This window comes from Salvia miltiorrhiza, chromosome 6 (genome assembly GCF_028751815.1).
Source record: "Salvia miltiorrhiza cultivar Shanhuang (shh) chromosome 6, IMPLAD_Smil_shh, whole genome shotgun sequence".
Lineage (NCBI taxonomy): Eukaryota > Viridiplantae > Streptophyta > Magnoliopsida > Lamiales > Lamiaceae > Salvia > Salvia miltiorrhiza.
Window position 1 is genome coordinate 30,009,732 of NC_080392.1, and position 13,273 is coordinate 30,023,004.

The 13,273-nt window shown below is 41.8% G+C and overlaps 1 long non-coding RNA gene across 1 annotated transcript; it reads left to right on the forward strand.

The window, feature by feature from the left end:
• The first annotated feature begins 572 nt into the window (after positions 1-572).
• LOC130989060 (uncharacterized) lies at positions 573-3,566 on the forward strand. Its single transcript, XR_009090436.1, has 3 exons — positions 573-781; positions 2,709-2,772; positions 3,295-3,566. It is a non-coding gene; the product is annotated as an uncharacterized LOC130989060 (long non-coding RNA).
• Positions 3,567-13,273: the final 9,707 nt, after the last annotated feature.

A 13,273-nucleotide genomic window follows, 5' to 3' on the forward strand; every position in this document is an offset into this window, starting at 1 on the left:
CTGATTGATAATGTGATTTCTGTGACGTGTGTCATTATGACCAAGTTATTATGATTTTTATTTGAGACCTTAGCATTGGGAATTTTGATTAAGTTTCCAAAGCAAGTGTGGTTTATTTTTCCCGAGAAATCGAATGATACCGGTTTATGGAAATTTTTCCTAGCATAATTTTTTTTTAAAAATTATTTTTCCTACGAAGAGGAATATTATAATTGAGTGAGTGCACTAATATTAGTGCTATAATTATTTTATTTGGTCACATGAATAATTATGCTATGGTATTTTATTAATGAGTGACATTTCCATAATTTTTGTGATTATTATTTAATCACCTTACTCACACTATTATTTTAATTTTCCTAAGCATGTGACTAATTCAATAAATTGCTAAGTGTAGAGATTGAGAGAGTAGAGATTGAGAGAGTAGAGATTAGAGAGAGTGTAGAGATTAGAGAGAGAGAGATCAAGGCATTAATTGCCAAATATTTCATAAGATTACAAATCTTTCCAAAGATTAGCCAAATCCAAGCATATCTTGCAAAATCCTCTCTCACTCCTCACTCCCTCATTTTCGATAACCACCTTCTCTCCTTCATCTCTCTACTTTCCACCATTGTCAACCATGGATGAGACCTCCGAAGCTTCACCAAAATATGCCAAACACATAAATCACCAACAAAATCCCACCTAAACACCTCCTATCAACTTGAATTCAAGGAAATCCTTGAAGATTGATCTTCAAAGTTAGAGAGAGAAAGTTTGATATTTGGTGTAAACTTGGGTAAGTGATCTCCATATTCATAGATTAGACTTGTATGAGTTTGTACATGAGTATTCTTGAGAGTTTGAAGCAAGAAAATCACCGCCTTCATTTTTTCATAATTTTCGAAAATTTGGGTCTTCAACCCTTCAAAAATTTTTCTTTTTCTTTTCTTGATTTGGGGTGAAAAATGAGTTTTATATGATGATTGGTGAAGATTGATGTGTGTTTTGAAAAGCTATGCTTTGAGATGTAAAAATCGGATGAGTTTAGTTTACCCAAAAATTGGGAATTTGAGAGTTGATGATTAAAATGATGAATTGATGATGAGGATGAGTTCATGAGATGTTTATGATGATGATTGATGGAGTAAATTGAGTATATGATGTCAAATGATGATTTTGATATGAGTTAGTTTACTAAAATTAGGGCTATGTGTATCTATGCTCTAATTTGTAAATTGATGGAATATATGTGAGTTTAAATGACTAAAATTGATAGATATATGATGAGATTAAAGATCCATGTGTGTTTATAAAATTTCAAAGAGTTTAGTTTAATAAAAATTAGGACTTTCTTGTCTATGTGTCTATTAAGTGATTTAGCTTAAGATATATGTTTTTGAGCATGATATTAGTGTTTTAATATGTTTGATTAAGTCTTTTGTAGGCTAAGTGAAATTTTGACTTGAGTAGTTTATGAGAGTTTTTGAGTTTTCATATTTTGAGAAGTCAATGATTGATAACATGAGGTCTAATTTGCTTTATGACCATTATGTGAAAGTTGTCATGTTTTTGTTGAGAGTTTATGTGGGTATATAAATTTTTTTTAGAGTTTAGTTGGCATGATTATAGGGGATTTATTTGTGTAAAATGAGTTATATGATGTATGAAGTCATTAATGAATGATTGAATGATTTTGAGCATGAAATTGAGAAGAGGATTGAATTGATACGTTTGTTGAAACGTTTTCTTTGAGATTTGAGTTTATGATGTAAGAGGAGATTTGAGTATGATGAGTTTTATAAAGTGCTTGAATGTTTTTGAGTGTTTTAAGTGTTTAAAAATGAGCTTTGATGAGTTTCCTTGAAGGAATGTTGAATTGAGTAATTAAAGAGTTGAGATGAGATTTTGGTGAATTTCGTAGGCCTACTGACCTACTGTGATCGACGTGTTTTCGATGTCTAATGGCTTTAAAACTTTTACAGCATGTCCCTACATGAGTCTTGAGCACACCGGTAAAATTTCAAGTCATTTGGACTTGATTTACTATTTTTATAAAATGCAAAACTAAATCTGCACATTTCTACCGGGAATTGCAGAGAACAGGGGACAAAGTCATTCATTTCAGTAGCTTCCTGTGCTATCTAGCTTTCCAAATTTTTATGGTATCAACCTTACTGTATGGGCTCAGTTTGACAACATTTACTATTTTTCAAAAATCAAAGTTTTCGATTACTCAAAACTGCCGAATATGGTAGACTGTGGTAAAAACGCCATATCTCCCAAACCACTTGGCGTTTTTTACTCTACTTTTTTTTATATGAAACTAGACTCAAAGACCTTTCTTTTGGTATGAGTCTGGAGTCCAGGGGATGTCAGAGTCAGAACGTGTTAAATTTTGAAGTTGAGTCAGTGTGAAAACAGAGCATGTTTTGTTGATGTTTGATTGTATTTTCTTATGTGCTTTATGTGATTGTGTTGTCTACGTGTTGAATGAGATTTGACGAGTCTTATATGAGAGATAAATCGAGACTTAGAACCATGATTTTCTTGAAACCTATCCTTGAGCTTAAGGATTTGAGATGAGTGAAGAGTCTATATAGAGTAGAATAAGGAAATAGAATATGAGATAGAGCATGAGTTAAGGCATGAGATTTTGCCAATGAGTTTCTAATCGAGATTCATTTTCTGACATGAACCTTGGATGATGACGATGATCCCTGAAGACACGAGCAGAGCAAGGAAGTAAGTAACTCCGCTTTGACGGGAGTTTTTGAGTAAGGTCTTCAGGTGGGCAATATTTTGAGTATAAATATATTATCCGAGCTTTCTAAAATGATTTGATGATATAATGAGCTGAGCAAATGATTTGAGTTAAATGATGTTTAAGAATTGTTTGACTTGCCAATTTTTTTTGATGTTGAGCTTGTGTGTTACCCTCTACTGATGAGATGAGACGATTTCAGTCCTGCCACACGCGGAATTTTGTGCACAGAGGTGACTGTGAGCCGTCTTCGAGTCGGCCGATCACGGTACTTGAGAGGGAGGCCTACTTCTCAGTACCTTTGATGATGATAAGTTGTAGATGTGGTACATGCATGTTGAGATCTTTGACAGCTGTCATTCGTTTACTTATGATGTCATGATTATGAAAACTGCATGCACAGATTCATTTGATACTAACTTATTTCTGTGTATTGCTGAGATGTGGCAAGCTTCAAACATATAGCTCTAAGAGCACCTTTCTTGTTTTTCGGCGTTTCCCACTGAGTATTATGTACTCACGCCCTGCACGTATTTCTAAATGTGCAGGCTAAGCAAGGAGTGAGATTGGTCTGGTGCTGGTGGGGGATCGTTAGATGACGTATTTACTTTATCGTATTTCAATTTTTATCGATAAAGTCTTGATGTGGAGTTACTTTGAATACTAATCAAGTAATATACTCACGGTTATGTGTCTTCATACATATAATCGGTTCGCCTTTTGCTGCGATACTCTGCATATTATGTTTCCTTATGAAAAATAAGCTATACCTGTTTTGTTTTTGTTCGTGAAATTCCTGATAATTAAAAAGTTATAACGACGTTGACGATTTTACCCTTGGGTTCAATTATGATGATTTTCCTTAGCATGCTTTGATGCGAGCTTCCGCTTGATGATCGACCTATTCTTCTTATCTTTTATTCTTTTAAAAATAGTCGTATCGATACTCGTACTCCACTATCACTAGTGTCGGGATTTCGGGCTGCGACAAGAGAGCTCCGAGTAGAGGTCGGCAGCGAACCTAGGCGCCTAACCTTTCTTGAGTAAAATCCGGCCATGGATGGCATGTTGAAAAGACCTAATTTGTCTTTGACGGAAGGCAGAAGAGAGAATGAGACAAGGACGGTCTGCCACTAACGTCGGCTTCAACACCGCATAATCCTGCGCCGGAACATCAGCCGGACGATCAGTAGAGGATTTCAGAGATTCCGCAAACGTCTTCCTGTAAAGAGGAATACCATGAGGCTGCTGCAGTGGTGCCGAAGTAGCGTGAAGAACCCTAGTTTCCCGTTGAATCATCTCTTGAGAGGTCGCGAACTCCAGCGGCTGAGAACTCGCCGTGCGAGTATTACCGGAGATAGAGATTCCCGAACCCTCCCCAAAATGAACCGGAGTAGAAGCCACGATAAGGGAATCTAAAGAGGAAGTGGGATTTCGCTTAAAATCCGTAGCCGCCGTCTCCGAAGCAGAAACCCTAGGAACAGCCGCCAATTGTGAAGGTTGCGAATGAACGTTGGCCTTGGCTATGAAAGCACTCCAGTCAAACTCCGCTGCCGGCAACCCGCAGGAGACTCCATGAAGCGCGGACGAAGAATCCGCAAAGAGAAAACCCACAGTGCAGGACGAGGGGTTGAAGGAGTGTGAAACCCTAAAATTATTTTCTAGAGACGCCGGCGGCAAATCGCCGTTCCAAAGGGATCCTGCACCAGACGACGGAGGAACTAGGAGGGTTGAAGGTGGAGTAACCCTAAGTGAGTCTGAAACCAACCCTAACCGTGCGTTGCCATTGGGAGTAGAATGCAAGGGAGGGAACCAATTCGAGTTGTTGATTCCCAACAGAGGGAAAGCCGAGAGAACAGAAGAGGACGTCATGCCGGCCGGAGAAAACCAGAGCCGGCCGGCCAAACAGAGAGAGAAAGTCGCCGCCTGGAAGGCGGCAAAAGGAAACCCTAGCGAGGGAGAGGCCCTAGCGAGAGAGAGCATTTTCATTTTTCGATGACGCTCCGGTGTCTGCTATGGCCTTAGCTGTGCAGATTAAAGCTTTCATTTTCGAAGCCTCTCGCATCAGCCTGGGGGAGATGGCGAACTCTGTGGACGATCTTCTTGTTCTTCATGGTCTTGGGGTCCCGGGTCGACCTCGTCGGCCTACTTCCTACATCTATGTGTTTTGGATTCCTCCTCCTCAGCCTTGGCGGAAGATTAATATCGATGGTTCGGTGCATGGCTCCCCTCCCCTTATCCACGCTGGTGGGGTTATGTGTGACGCCTCGTCTGTCTTAGGTTGCTTCCATTTCTCTGCTGGCCGTGGTTGGGCATTTGAAGCCGAGCTTCTGGCCCTCATCATTGCCCTGGAGCAGATCATCGCTCAGAACTGGGATTTCGTGTGGATTGAGACGGACTGCACCTACATGGTTGATCTCCTCCGTTCGCGCTCCCACACGGTCCCGTGGAGATTCTTCATTCGTTGGCGGAAGGTACTTTCTTCCATTGCTGATTTGCACATTATTATCACTCACATTTACAGGGAAGGAAACAGGGTTGCTGACTTCATGGCCTCTTCGGTGACGGAGGAGGGTATTTGGCCGTTTGCGATCCCGGAGATTCTTCATTTGGTGAGAGATGACAGAAGAGGTCTTCCTTACATTCGTATCGCCTCCTAAGTGCGATGGGTTGTACAGGGAAGTTTCTGTCCTTTTCATGCTTTTTGCTGTTTTTGTTTTCGGTTCTTGGGCTGTTGTTTGCGGGCTTTGCTCCTGGGATCCCTGGGTCCGCTGGTATTGGGTGGTGATCTCTTCTTTACGTCCCGCTGAGCTTCTTCCCTGCTTTGGTTTTGCCCTGGCTTCCGAGGCTCTGGCTTGTGTTGGGTTCTGGTGGCTGATCTTGGCCTTAAGCTCGGTGCATGTCTGGGGTGTGATCCGGATTTTACGTTTTGGGGAGGCAACGGATGGATGAGCTTCTTTGATGGGATTTGTCCGGTTGATGTTTGCAGGAGTGTCTTCATGGCAAGCTGGTTTCTCTGGTTATGTTGGCTGTTCTCTTGGTCTCTGCTCCAATGTCAATCAAACCGTTATGAGCATGGGAAACCCCGCGGGAAGTCTTTGGTGTTCCCAACTACTTCATCCCGTGAAGCTGGCCTCCTTCAGGCCTCTGCTCCTATGATGGTGGTATTGTTATGAGCATGGGAAACCTTGCGGGTCTCCTTTGGTTACCCCAATTACTTCATCCTGTGAAGATTGGCCTTCTAATGTTTAATTTTAAATTTGTATTTTTGGTTGAGTTTCTTAACGGCTTCGCTTTAGAAGACTCACTGCTTGCGGGGAATCGGGTCTGACCGGATTGGTCGCTTCTCTTGATGTTGCCTCCCCAGACTTTCCTTCGTTCTCATCCTCGGTCTGCAGTGCTTGAGGCAGGTCTGTTTGGGGCTTGTTTTGGTGGGGGAGCCTCATGAAGCCTTTGCTCTCCGGGGCCGGTTTGGTTTGTTCGGTCTGCTGCTGTTTTGCTTCTTGTTTGGCAGGTTGGCTCGGGCACGCGTCTGGCGCTTTGACTCCTCTGGCGCCTTGTCTCCTCTGGCGTCTCGTCCCCTCTGGCGCCTCGACTCCTCTGGCGCCTCGACTCCTCTGGCGCCTTGGCTCCTCTGGCGCCTCGACTCCTCTGGCGCCTTGTCTCCTCTGGCGCCTCGACTCCACTGGCGCCTGGAATCCTCTGGCGCCTTGCCCCCTCTGGCGCCTTGACTCCTCTGGCGCCTGGTTTACTTTGGCGCCCCGTTTTCCTTGGCGACTCGACTCCTCTGGTGGACTTGACCCCTATGGCACCTCGACTTCTCTGGCGCCTCGACTCCTCTGGCACCTTGGCCCCGCTGGCGCCTTGACTTCGCTGGCGCCTCGCCTCCTCTGGAGCCTCGACTGCTCTGGCGCCTTGACTCCCCTGGCGACTTAACTCCTTTGGCGCCTCGTCTCCTATGGCGCCTTGTCTCTTCTGGCTCTTTGACTCCTCTGGCGCCTCGTCTCCTCTGGCACCTCATTTCCTCTGGCGACTGCGGTCCCGTTTTTGTTTGTTTTTGTTGTTTTCCTTTCTCCTTTGCTTGGTTTTTTGTCTTCTTTTTGTCTTGTTTTTTTCGGACTCTCCTTGTTTACGCCTGTGCTCTCAAGGGTTTTTGTTTTCTTCAATAAAATTTCTATTTCAGCAGGTATACGATCACAATGGGGCTGATACGTTTGTAGTGAATGGGCACCGTTTGAAGCCCTACCATGAACTTGCTGAAGTAGAGAAAGAGAAGGAGGAATGCCACCTTCTCGACCCGGTATACGAGTAAAGAGGATTGAAGAGTCGAGCTCAAGACGGGAAACAAGAGCTCTTGCTGGGAGGCAACCCAGCGTTGTTTTTCGGTATGGTCTTTACCGAATTTTCTTTTATTTTTAGTTTGTTTGTTTGGATGTACTTGAAGGAATATTAAATTGAATTAACGTTCTGCTTTGCCCGATGATCGTTTCTTGATTATTATTAATTTATCATACAACGATTAATCTTAAACATGCTCCTATGAACTTAACAGCTGCACACAGGTGTTAGGAATTACTTACTTTCACCGTTGGATGGACAACGAGCTATGAAAGTCCCAAGCTAGAAATCACCCTACACGTTTCCTGCGCCTCCTTAGCTCTTAAAAAACCTAATAATTATTAGTGTGTATTTCCTGAGAGCTGACAGCTGTATTTTATAAATAAAACACAGGAGGGGGGCGCCAGTTTTAGGGTATGGGCGATTTCTAGCCCTTCTTGGGCTAGGAGACATTGGGCCAGTCCAGGGACCAGATACAAGAAATAAAGATGGGCCTCAAATAAATTAATTTATCTATGGTCAGCCCAGACCATAATTAATTTATAAATATCAGTTCATTCCACTTGAGAACCAATATTGACTTACCCCTTTATTGCCGGCATTTGAGTCGGGGCTTGTATTTAGACTTATTAAATCATTGTATTTAAAATATTCGACATCCATTAATTAATTAGAGCTCTGACAGCTTAAATTAATTAATCTCTTTGTAATCCTTAAGCAGTACCACTCAAACCTTATTATTGCGCCTGAACTTAATCAACCTGCAGGGTTTAACACAATAAACATTATTGAGCTCCTTAAGGGGATGTCATTAACCTCTATCGGATACGAGTACTAATACAGATAATCAAATATCATATATTAACCGCTATCACCCAAGATACGGAGTACTCAAGTTACTATATAACTCTCACTCATAGTAAATCAAAGTGATAAACGAATCAACATATATATCTGAAATCTTATTAGTATTAAGATCATATAAGTTACCGAGATCTTGATTCTTCACTTAAGTCAGATAGAAGAATACATCTCACTGTGGTCCTATCAATACGTTATGACGTACCAGTATAGATAAGTAGTCAAGACAAACTACTTCCATCTATACCGCAGCCTAAACCAATAACTTGTCCTAGAGTTATTTCGGCTGTGATTATATATTATATCTCTTAAGGTTATTCCAATTATACGGTCTTCTGTGATCTACAACACACCATATAATCTACTTATATAGAGATAAAGAACATACATATGCAATCATGAACACAATCAGATAGGAGATAAAACAGTGAACACAAGAATCATTGTATACAAGCATAAAACGTTCTTGCTTTCAGTATACAAATCCAACAATCTCCCACTTATACTAAAGCAAAACTTTTAGTATACAATGTGTCTAAATACTAGCTATTACAACAAACACTTCACTTCTTCTCCCACTTATACTGAAAGTTTTTCTCTAAGTGGGTGGCATCAGCCGCAATCCCATCCCTCGAGCATGCTTCTCGTAGGCCTTTTGCGGCAAGCTCTTCGTGAAAGGGTCAGCTAAGTTCTCCAATGTATCAATCTTCTCAACTAGCACATCTCCTCTGCTTACGATTTCTCGTATGATGTGGTACTTTCTCTCTATGTGTTTGGTCGCCTTGTGGCTCTTGGGTTCCTTGGAATTTGCCACTGCACCCGAGTTATCACAATAAATTATGATACTCTTAGGCAAATTAGGCACCACTCCTAGATCCAAGAGGTAGTTCCGGAACCATACAGCTTCCTTAGCAGCTTCAGAAGCAACTACATATTCGGCTTCCATGGTGGAGTCTGCAATACATTTCTGCTTTGCACTCCGCCATGATACGGCTCCACCTCCCAAGGTAAACACATAGCCAGAGGTAGATCTCTTCTCATCCAGGTCAGCCTGGAAATCTGAATCGGTGTAACCCAAAGGAGATAGACTGTCTGATTGGTAAACTAACCTATAATCTCGAGTCCTCTTGAGGTACTTGAGAATATGCTTTACCGCAGTCCAGTGTCCTGGTCCAGGGTTCGACTGATATCTTGCAACCATGCCAACGACATAGCAAATATCAGGTCTCGTGCAAAGCATTGCATACATAAGGCTACCTACGGCGGAAGCATAAGGTACCTTCCTCATTTTCTCAACCTCACTGGGCATCTTAGGACACATGTCCTTAGACAGAGGATTGCCATGTCTGAAAGGTAGCAAGCCTTTCTTGGCAGTTTGCATGCTAAAACGAGCAATCACAGTATCAATGTAGGTCGCTTGAGATAAGCTCAACATCCTTTTCTGGCGATCACGAACAACCTTGATCCCCAGGATGTACGCTGCATCTCCTAAGTCCTTCATTTGAAACTGTTCGGATAACCATTTCTTTATGTCCAATAATAGCTCAACATTGTTGCCAATGAGGAGGATATCATCTACATAAAGTGCAAGGAAAACCACGTCGCCATTGGCATCTAAACGGTACACGCAACTTTCGTTTTCACAATAAGTAAATCCATAGGATTTAATGATCTCGTCAAAACGCTTGTTCCATGACCTCGAAGCTTGCTTAAGTCCATAAATGGACTTCTTCAGCTTTCAAACAAGATGCTCTTTGCCGTTTTTCACAAACCCTTCGGGTTGCTGCATATAGATTTCCCTTCCTTCTTCAAGAAAACCGTTTAGAAAAGCGGTTTTGACATCCATTTGCCAAACCTCAAGGTTCATGTGGGCTGCTATGGCAAGGATTATTCAGATAGATTTAAGCATGGCAACCGGCGAAAAGGTTTCATCATAATCTATACCTTGTTCCTGGGTATATCCTTTCCCCACCAGTCTAGCTTTAAAAGCTGCGATTTCGCCATCCGAATCTCGCTTTCTCTTGTATACCCACCTACTACCTATAGCTTCGAAGCCATCAGGTAGTTAAGTTTTCTCGTATACATCCATAGCAGTCATGGATTCTATTTCAGAAACCATGGCGTCGTACCAAGAATCTGCATCTGTATCTTTCATCGCTTGTGTAAAGTTATCAGGGTCGATATCCTTTTGTTCATCAACAGGAAGAAGATCCGAAGACTCTCCCAAGAACATAAATCGATCGGGTTGAACTACAACCCTCCCACTACGACGAAGCGGTGGTGGTACAGCTGTGACAATGGTTTGTGTAGTATCCTGCGGTGCATTCACTTGCACACTTGGCTGGGGTGATGGAATCGCCTGTCCATTGCTTTCGATTTCTTGAAGGACAATTTCGGACTTTGACTTGTGTTCATTTATATAATCCTGTTCCAAGAATCGTGTGTTGGTGCTAACAACCACTTTCTGATCCTTAGGATTATAAAAATAACCACCTCTCGTTTCCTTAGGGTATCCTATAAACAGCATTAACTCACATCTAGGCTCCAATTTCTTCGCTTCCTTGTCTAGCACGTATGCAGGACAACCCCATACCTTTATATGGTTCAAGATGGGCTGACGCCCTGACCATAACTCGATAGGAGTTTTAGGAACCGATTTGGACGGTACCCGATTTAGCAAATAGACCGCTGTTTCCAAGGCATATCCCCAAAACGAAATAGGCAATGATGCATAACTCATCATTGATCGTACCATTTCCATAAGAGTTCTATTTCTTCTCTCTGCTGCACCATTCTGTTGGGGAGTACCCGGTGCAGTCAATTGGGATGTAATCCCAAAATTTGACAAGTATTGCAAGAAATCTTTTCCGAGGTATTCGCCACCGCGATCAGACCGCAATGACTTGATAGATTTACCCGTTCTCTTCTCCACTTCTGCCTTGAATTCTTTGAATTTCTCAAAGCATTTAGACTTTCATTGAAGCAGGTAAATGTATCCATATCTTGAATAATCGTCAATGAAAGTGACAAAATACTCATACCCTCCATGATCCTTTGTGGACATCGGTCCACACAAGTCAGAGTGAATCAATTCTAACACATGCGAGGCCCTATTCCCCTTGGCCTTAAAGGGCCTTGCCGTCATCTTTCCTTCTATACAGGATTCGCAGGTTCTAAATGGAACAACTTGAAAGTCTTTCAAGATTCCATTTGTAACGAGCCTTTGGATCCTATTTAGATTAATGTGGCCTAACCTTAGGTGCCACACATGCGTATATTGTTCATGAGAATAATATTTCCTCTTATTCGGATTAGGACAGATTTGTGATATAGATGCAACATGGACAAAATTTTTAATTGGACATGTAATAGTATAAAGAGAGTTGTTCAAAATTCTAGAGCAAATAGTCATGTTATTTTTCATGATAGAGACACCCCTATCAAAAGTAACAGAATATCCATCCAAAAATAACTTTGAAACAGAAATTATGTTCCGCCGAAAATCCGGCACATATAAAATATCTCTCAAAACTAAAATGTCATCACCAAAACATAAAGATAAATCTCAATAGCAACAGCTGCGACCTTCGACGCATTGCCCATGGAGATGGTGATCTCGTCACTTTGCAGCTGCCTTGTCGGCTTGAAGGCCTGCAAGGTGTAACAAACATGGTCAGTTGCCCCTGTATCCACTACCCATGAATGAGTAGAAAATGAAGCTAAACATGTCTCAGTTACTAGAACTTGTGACGTACCTTGTCCCTTTGCCTTGAGCATCGGACAATCTTTCTTCCAATGCCCAGTCTTGCCGCACTTGAAGCACTTTCCCTTTGCCGTCGGCTTCTTCACGCCGCCGGTAGGGCCGTCTACTTTGGCTTTGCCACTCCTACTAGCTTCTTTGTCATTCTTGCCCTTTGGACCTTTCCACTTCTTTTTCCCGCCTTTCGACGAAGAAGCAGATCCCTTGGCAGCGACAAGAACCTCTTTCTCTTTCCGCGTGCCCATGACTCCCTCCGCCGTAACTAGAGCATTCAACAACTCGTTAAGAGTATAGTTGGCCTTGCTCATAACGACATTGAGACGAAAGTTCTCATAGGATTTGGGGAGAGTGTTGAGGATGATATCGACCTTGGCTTCGCCTTCGATACCCCCTCCTAGCAGATCAAGCCTGTCAAACAAATTTATAATATGCATGACATGATCGTGCACAGAACTATCATCGCTCATCTTACATGCTAAGATTTCTCTCATTATGTTAAAGCGGGCAGATCTTTCGGACTGCCCATAAACCTCAGAGAGATTTAACATGATGCCAGCCGCGTCATCCATGACCTGGTGCTGGAGTTGCAAAGTTTGCGACATAGTCATCATAATATAGCACTTGGCCATATTATTCGACTTGTGTCACCTCTTATGCACCTCACGTTCCGCATCAGCCGACTGATTAGTTAAGGGCGCGGGACGTGGAGTAGTAAGCATAAAACTGTGCTCGTCAGCGTCAATAATATATATTATGTGGCGTTTCCATTCGGTATAGTTAGGACCGGTGAGAGGATTGTTTGCTAGAATATTAATGATCGGAGACATAGACATATCTGAAAGTAAACAATTTAAACATGTAAGAACATGAAGCACATAGTTCGTAACAATAATATTGTAACCTTTTGATAAAACAATATTAATGAAACCTCCAACGGCTCAAGGAATCCCATGTGCAAGCCACGTTGGGTGGACGTTTACACACGAACTCCTTAACCAGACTATTCACCTAGTCATTTAATTTCCATGTCAACTTAACCTTTTGACAAAAGAAATTAATAGTTGGCACCTTAACTAGACCATATCATCATCAAGAAGGGACTCCTTTGGGAGTTGTACATTGTACTTGATATGATATCTAAGCAATGACCACATTTTAACCTTGAAAATTAAATTCTCGAAATTGACATACTCACTCGGACCATGCCGCTTTCAATTTAATTTCTTGGTTATCTTATTTAATTCCATTCTCCAAAGTACTTGTGAAAATTACACAAGTAAGCCACGTTGGGTGGACGTTTACTGCATAACTCCCACTACTTTATTGGTTTAAATACTTTTATAGAAACCTCATCTGACAAACTTATGAAAGAACAAATATGAAGTAAGCCACGTTGGGTGGACGTTTACACATATTGTCAATCATTTTGTCTAGAGACCGCATGTGGAGGTCTATAAATAATTTTAATTGTTTAAAATTATTAAAAACTGCTTAGTCTTTTTAATTTCAAAAGGTTTGTTCATGCTCAAGAACATAATCCTAAACATGCTCTTCTAGAACGCAACATG